We start from the raw sequence: 8,228 nt of genomic DNA on the forward strand, positions 1-8,228 counted from the left end.
TTTCTGAGATAACTCTGCAGGGTAAGTACTGTCTTTATTTATAGTAGGGCTGGCTCAGGAGTCCTCTGCTGCCACTGAAGGAGGTTCTCTCGCCTCCCTTCTGCCTACCTGTCCTTCTGTGCACAGTTCAGGGTCATCACCCTGGGCAGGGCACGTATAAGGCAGGGGTCCCCAACCCCCAGGCCACGGACTACCTTTCAGGAACTGGCTGGCACAGCAGGAGGTGAGCGGTGGGGCGAGCAAGTGAAGCTGAGCTCCGCCTCCTGTCAGATCAGCTGTGGCATTAGGTTCTCATAGGAGCCAAACCCTATGGTGAACGTGCATGCAAGGGATCCAGGTTGCAAACTCTTTCTGAGAATCTAATGATAAATGTAATGCACTCCCCTCACCCCCCGGACCCCGGTCCCCATCCGTGGAAAAATTGTCTTCCACAAAACGAGTCCCTGTGCCAAAAAGATTGGGGGACTGCTGGTATAAGGTCTCTGCCATTAGTCGAACATCATTTATTGGCTAGTGCTGGGGTTACAGATGTGAACCGCCCATTCCTGTCCTCAACCAGCTCACAGTCTACTGAGGGAGGAAAACACCTTGAGTTCCAGGTGTCCCATTAATTGGGCACTTCTGTTTCTGGCCTTGTAGTAATAGATATCTGTGTTTTAATAAGCAATTCCCACATGCCAGACCTTCTGCTCATAGACTGATATCCATGACTCTTGTTGATTCCTCATCCCCTCCTTAGTGAGTGAGTGTTTTGTTCTCCCCATGTAACAGGTAAAGAAACTAGAGCTCTTAGAAGACTGAATTGCTTAAGAAGAGACATTTGGGACTTGGCAGAGCTGCTTTTCAAACTCAGATCTGCCCGAATCCAGAAGCTCCCTTTTGAGTTACCTTGATTGCTTCCCTTGTAGTGTTGCCCATGTGTGTATGAGAATGTGTATTCGTGTATACACAGGCTTACACTTACCATACATCAGGCACAGGACTAGGTCATTGCTATCCTTATGGGCCTGCCATCTGGTGGGGTGACAGACAGACACAAAAATAACCCTCAAATTTGATTATAGATACTACTTGACCTTGGGCAAATCTCTTAACTTCTCTCAGTCCTAGTGTCCTCACCTATAAAATGACGATAATAAAACCTGTGTCCCAGGATTATGATAAAGAGTGGAACAGAGGAAGTACATAAAGCACTTAGTATATAGTAGACCCAATACACAATAGCACTGACTGCAAGTGTTAGTGAGGTCATAATCCCAGGTTAGAATACTCAGTATGGGGTCAGCTTGACACAATTTTGTGGACTTCTCAGTCATTGGTCTTAGAGCTACAATGAGTTCTTCAGATATTTAAGGACATGGATCATTTCTGATAGTTTTCTGTGTCCTGGCTTAAAAGGGTGAACTTTCCTAGCAGACAAGATAGATAGATGTGTACTCAACACCTAATAAATGCTATTAATTGATTGAAAACAACCATTATATTTTGTGGCTGGGGAAGTTGGGAAAAATCATGCAAGTGTAGCTGAAAGTATTTTATTTAGGAATCTTGAGCGTTGATAAGAGTCCAGTTCCTTGGATAAGGAAAGAGAAATTCAAGGCCAGGTACACAAAACCAATGAGAAGGTGCTATTTCACTGTGGTATGGAGCAGAGTTAGACCTGGGGTTGAGGCCCTCTCAGACGCTTCCTGGCTGTGTGACCTGGGCAAAATATAGCAGAGCCTCAAGTGTCCTCATTTGTAATTTGAAGGAAAAAATACCTGCCTTGCAAAATTGTGGAGATCAAATAAGGTAATGTTCAGAATGCATTTAGTACAGCTTTCCAGTGAGGAGTAGAGCTTACATGCTCAGTAAATGGCTGGAGGTGTTGCTTTGAGGGGGCCTCTTGCTCAGATTTGGAGCCCCACGGTGTTCTGCCTGATAGATGGTCTATTTCAGATTCCTGTCATTCTCGCTTTTGACTGAGGTTTTTCTGGAAATGTCCATGGAAAGAATGTGCTATTGCCAGTTAGGCGAGGCCTTCTGGAGAGGCCCTACCCCAGCCCATTCCTAAGGAGTATGGGTTTGGTGTTTGGCAGTTCCTTAGAATTCTGGGCCCCAGCTGAGGGGCAGAGCTGTGGGATTAGCCAGTTCAGAGTCACTGAAATGTGGAAAGGGGCAGAGAGGGGTGGGGTATAGAGGACAACAGCAACATAATCTCATTATAGAAAGTTCACGAAATGCAGATAAGTGCAAACAAAAGAAATTTCCCAGTAATTGTGACCATCCAGAGATAACCATAGTTGCATTGCATATATCTGTTCACATTTTTAGCATGCAATTTATATATTTTTAAGGAGATAATAGAGAGGTTTGTGTTAACAAGGTTTTTTTTTTACATGTATCAAAACATCACATTGTACTCCATAAATACGTATAATTATTGTGTCAACTAAAAATTAAAACCAAGCTTTTTTTCACTTAATATATTGTGAGTAGGAATTATTTTATGTTAATAAGAGTTGTGCCTCATCATTTAAAAATACTAGATATTATTCCTCTTTGGGAGATGAATTCTAGTTTCTTTAACCATTCCTATGTTATTGGGCATTTAGAATATTTCCAGTTTTTCATTATTATACACAACGCACGCTGAGCATTCTCTTCAACACATATTGGCTTGTTTGTCCAGTTATTTCCTCAGTAAAAATCCTGAGAATTGGAGTCATCATAAGGCTTTTTGAATAACATTTTTTTCCCCTTCGCCACTACAAGACTTAGAAGTGGCATTAAGAGAAAGGATGCTGGAGTTCGGGAACAGGCTTCTTATTCTTCATCGCCATCACCACCACCACAGTAACTTACAATGCCCAGTCCTTCAGAATCACAAAGGATTTTCAGTCCTTGTCTCATGTGACTGGCTCTGTGAAGTGGGCAGGGCAAGGTAACTCCATTTTGCAGATTAGAAAATGGAATCTCAGGGAACTTTTAAGGGACTTGCTCAAAGTTGCATAATTAGAAAACAGTAATTACCAGAGTCTTGATTCTACTCCACTCAGTCTAATTCGATGAGTCTTTTGATAATAAAGCACTATTTTTTTAGGTTGGTCCAGGGTTCCCTGCAGGACAGCCATCTTGTTTGAGGAGGGTACAGTCTCTGCCCCACTTTGAACCTCCTGAGGCCGCACTTTTCTGGTGGTAGCCCAGAAAGCTGCATTTTAAGGTTTCTAGGGTGACTGTTATGGTATGAGAATTGCTGGTCTGAGCCTGGGCCCTTTGCAGCACTGGTTGTGTCCCTCGGGCACTTTTCTTCTTCCTGCTTCTCCTGTATTATGCTCTTTGAATACTCTTTGGTGCATCTGCCCAGGCAGCTTTTCCAGGGTTAATAATAATTGTGATCCTATGAGGCATAAACCCTTCCTGGAGAGGGTCCCAGTGGCCAGGCAAAATCTCCTAAATCCCTGCTTCCCTCCTGTCACTCTCTTGAAAGCTCAATGACCGTGGGCACTTGTGGGATTATGCCCAAGCACTCAGAGCCCTCCTGTGTGTGACAGTATTGTCCTGGCTCAGCCTTGCTGACCTTGTCTGCCTAAAGTGTCTGAGGTTATTCTAGCTCCTACCCTCAACCCAGACTCCCAGATATAACCCATGCATTTTAAAAAGTCCTTCCTTTTCATTGGTGTCCTTGGAGCACAATAGCCACCACTCCTTAAAAGTGCTTCAAGCTTGTCTAGTTACTGTTTTCAGCCCTGGTCTCTTACAGCTTTGTTATTTGTTCTATTTTGGCATGTCTTTTGATTCTGCAAAGCTTAAATTACTTTCCTAAGAGTGTAGTAAGTCAGTTCTGTTAAAAGCACAGACCATGAAACACAAGCAGATCTGGGTTCACATTATAGCTCTGCCACTTACTAGCTGTGTGACCTTGAGCTGGTTACTTCATGTCTCTGTGCCTTCTCTCCCATCTGCAAAATGAGATAGCATCAGCCCTCACCTTATAAATATTTTTAGAGATGGGGTCTCAAATTATCTTATCTCAAATAAGATAATGAATGAAGGTGATTAGCAGGGTACCTGGTACACTGTTACTGTCATTGATGGTATCACTGTATCCTCCCTCGGGAACAGGGACTACTCTTTTGCTTTCTACTCCCACTCACTTCTGAGCATTTGCAGTTTCCATAACAGACAGAAGAGAAATGCAGTATTTGTTGAACAAATTATTTGACTCTTCCTGTTTCCATCTAAGTACTATTTAACATAGGACTGCTTGCCAGGTGTACCTGGGTATACTTTCCCACATAAGCAACTTTCCCTTTTGGGGAGAATTTAACCAAAAGTGCCAATATTACATAGTGGTTAATAATGCATAGTCCAGAATTAGACTACCTGGATTTGACTCCTGTTCTGCCATTTGATAGCTGTGTGACCTTGAGCAAATTATTTAACCACTCTGTGTCTCAGTTTTCTCATCTGTAAAAGAGAAGCAATAATAGTTCTTTCTCATGTGGTCATCGTGAGGATTAAAGTAGTTAATAGAATTAATTCTTTAAATAGGGTCTGTCACAGAGTAAACCCTTGATGAAAGTTGTTATTATTATGTTCTTTCAAAGATCTTTCAGGGAAGGAGTATTGCTGTCTAAAGGCATTTCAAGAAGTTGCTAGGGGAGCTGGTCTTAACACTCAGAATTCTTCCTCTAAGCCATTGTTTGACATATATTATAAATTGGTCCCCATCTCTTCAGCCACTGGTGGCTTAATAAGGATTTACATTCCTGAGATGTTAGTGCTTTAAAGGGTGCTTAGAGAGCTTCTTGGCCATAGTCCTCATTTTATAGATGAGGATAAGAGGCCCAGACAGGGAGGAAGCTTGCCCCGGTCACTCAGTGGGTGAGTAGCAGCACCAGGAACCAGAACCAGAGCCCAGGGCTCGGACCATGACAGCAAGCACTTAGTTTTCATTGCCACATTCTGCAACCTGCAGGGGATGAGAAGGCTCATTTTCTCCCTAAACGGGAGCTTTGCCACTGCTGGGAATGGAGTGACCGCCTAGAAAGTGATGGATTACGTAGTTAGATAGCAGTCATGTGGCCTGTATTATTCCTTGCATAGCCACAGCCACATTTGTATAATATTAAGAATTATTTCAGGAGGCTGGGTGTGGTGGCTCATGCCTGTAATCCCAGCACTTTCAGAGGCTCAGGTGGGAGGATTGCTTGAGGCTGGGTATTTAAGACCAGCCTGGGCAACAAAGTGAGATCCTGTCTCTAAAAAAATTTTTTTTAATTAAAAAAAAAAAAGAATTATTTCAACCTGCTTTGAAAGTGAGATGAGATTCCAACATATGAAAGGCTTTTTTGGGGGAATGCTGGATCAAGTTTCTACTGTGAGCCCAGAGGACAAAGCTGGGACTGGTGAGATTGGGGGAGTTCAGTGCTTATCCGTGTAATAAGTTAGTTAAGAGTGTTTTCTCTATGCTGGAGGACTGCCCAGGATGGAGTGATAATCCGGCAGACAGCAAGGGTGGCAGATGTGAAAACACATGAGCCCAGTAAAGGGGAACAGGTGCTGTGAGAGAAGCAAAGGCAGCAGCCAGAGAGGGCAAAAAGCAGGGGCAGCCACTTCAGCCTGGAACCAGGTTTCAAGGAGGTATCACTGCTGGGGTATATCTTCAAAGATGAATGTGTGTTTTCTAGGCAAATGGAGGTTGGGACTTTCCCAGCAGAGAGAACACAGCACAGTATGAAAAGTTCACCATTTTTGGTGGTCTCAAAACTCCTTAAGTGTGGAACATGGAGTTGAGGGGAGACCTAGACGTAAGATAGAGATTGGGGGTGCTGATCACCAGGGGCCTGTGGGTTCTTCCTGGGAGCTGAAGTCCATGGGGTGCCACTGCAGGGACTCTGGAAGCTCATGCAGCAAAATGAGCTGCACAGCTTTGCAATTTAGAAAGCTCACTGGGCTGTCAGCCTGGAAAGCAGGCTGGAAGGGACACTGGAGTCCAGGAGAGCTGTTGAAGACTTGTGTGGTGATGCAAGGGGGTGGAGATGACAACTAGAGCCACCATGGTGGCAGTGAGGATGGGCATGCAAAGACAAGGATGAGAGGACAGAAGAGTCCAAGAGGTGGAGTCAGCACGACTTGGTCACCAGTTGGATACGGGGAGGTGAGGGACAGGTGATGTTGAGGCTAGCAATGACAGCTGTTGTGCATTGAGCACTTAGCTATGTGCCCTGCATGGTGCTAAGCACCTGACATGGGTGATCTCATTTTATCCTCACCAGTGGGTACTACCCCTGTAAGCTTGCTCTACCCATGTCACAGCTGAGAAAACTAGCTCAGAAAGGTTCAAACTTGTCCTCAGGTCACAGTGAATGAGTCATATAGCTGGGACTCCGAGCTCTGGCTTTTTTTTTAATTATATAGTCGTCCTTTAATAAATTCTACCTTTTGAACACTTTTATCACTTTGTGATCTTCATATATTAATACATTAATATACGTAAGGCACAATCAGAGGGGAGAATCTAAGCATCTAGTCTACCAGGTAATGATGAAAAGAGGATGTGTATGATTAATTCATTTGAAATATTATGGACATCAATAAACAATGGAAATGGCAAGCATCTGGGATAACAGTGGGCCTGGCCAGGGATGTCGGGTGATATCTTAAGCGCTTTTTTTTTTAATATACTTTAAGTTTTAGGGTACATGTGCACAACGTGCAGGTTTGTTACATATATATACATGTGCCATGTTGGTGTGCTGCACCCATTAACTCGTCATTTAACATTAGGTATATCTCCTAATGCTATCCCTCCCCCCTCCCCCCCCCCACAACAGGCCCCAGAGTGTGATGTTCCCCTTCCTGTGTCCGTGTGTTCTCATTGTTCAATTCCCACCTATGAGTGACAACATGCAATGTTTGTTTTTTTGTCCTTGCGATAGTTTGCTGAGAAAGATGGTTTCCAGCTTCATCCGTGTCCCTACAAAGGACATGAATTCATCATTTTTTATGGCTGCATAGTATTCCATGGTGTATATGTGCCATATTTTCTTAATCCAGTCTATCATTGTTGGACATTTGAGTTGGTTCCAAGTCTTTGCTATTGTGAATAGTGCTGCAATAAACATAAGTGTGCATGTGTCTTTATAACAGCATGATTTATAGTCCTTTGGGTATATACCCAGTAAAGGGATGGCTGGGTCAAATGGTATTTCCAGTTCTAGATCCCTGAGGAATCGCCACACTGACTTCCACAATGGTTGAACTTGTTTACAGTCCCACCAACAGTGCAAAAGTGTTCCTATTTCTCCACATCCTCTCCAGCACCTGTTGTTTCCTGACTTTTTAATGATTGCCATTCTAACTGGTGTGAGATGTTATCTGATTGTGGTTTTGATTTCCATTTCTCTGATGGCCAGTGATGATGAGCATTTTTTAATGTGCCTTTTGGCTGTATAAATGTCTTCTTTTGAGAAGTGTCTGTTCATATCCTTCGCCCACTTTTTGATGGGGTTGTTTGTTTTTTTCTTGTAATTTGTCTGAGTTCATTGTAGATTCTGGATATTAGCCCTTTGTCAGATGAGTAGATTGCAAACATTTTCTCCCATTCTGTAGGTTGCCTGTTCACTCTGATGGTAGTTTCTTTTGCTGTGCAGAAGCTCTTTAGTTTAATTAGATCCCATTTGTCAATTTTGGCTTTTGTTGCCATTGCTTTTGGTGTTTTAGACATGAAGTCCTTGCCCATGCCTATGTCTTGAATGGTATTGCCTAGGTTTTCTTCTAGGGTTTTTATGGTTTTAGGTCTAATATTTAAGTCTTTAATCCATCTTGAATTAATTTTTGGATAAGGTGTAAGGAAGGGATCCAGTTTCAGCTTTCTCCATATGGCTAGCCAGTTTTCCCAGCACCATGTATTAAATAGGGAATGCTTTCCCCATTTCTTGTTTTTGTCAGGTTTGTCAAAGATCAGATAGTTGTAGATATGTGGCATTATTTCTGAGGGCACTGTTCTGTTCCATTGGTCTATATCTCTGTTTTGGTACCAGTACCATGCTGTTTTGGTTACTGTGGCCTTGTAGTATAGTTTGAAGTCAGGTAGCATGATGCCTCCAGCTTTGTTCTTTTGGCTTAGGATTGACTTGGCAATGTGGGCTCTTTTTTGGGTCCATATGAACTTTAACGTAGTTTTTTCCAATTCTGTGAAGAAAGTCATTGGTAGTTTGATGGGGATGGCATTGAATCTATCA

General features: G+C 43.0%; 1 protein-coding gene across 2 annotated transcripts in view; it reads left to right on the forward strand.

The window, feature by feature from the left end:
- Positions 1 to 8,228, forward strand: part of GALNT10 (polypeptide N-acetylgalactosaminyltransferase 10) — a 231,330-nt gene that overhangs the window by 48,340 nt on the left and 174,762 nt on the right. The gene's annotated exons all lie outside the window — the stretch shown is intronic.

Source organism: Pan paniscus, chromosome 4 (assembly GCF_029289425.2).
Source record: "Pan paniscus chromosome 4, NHGRI_mPanPan1-v2.0_pri, whole genome shotgun sequence".
In the NCBI taxonomy this organism is placed as follows: Eukaryota; Metazoa; Chordata; class Mammalia; order Primates; family Hominidae; genus Pan; species Pan paniscus.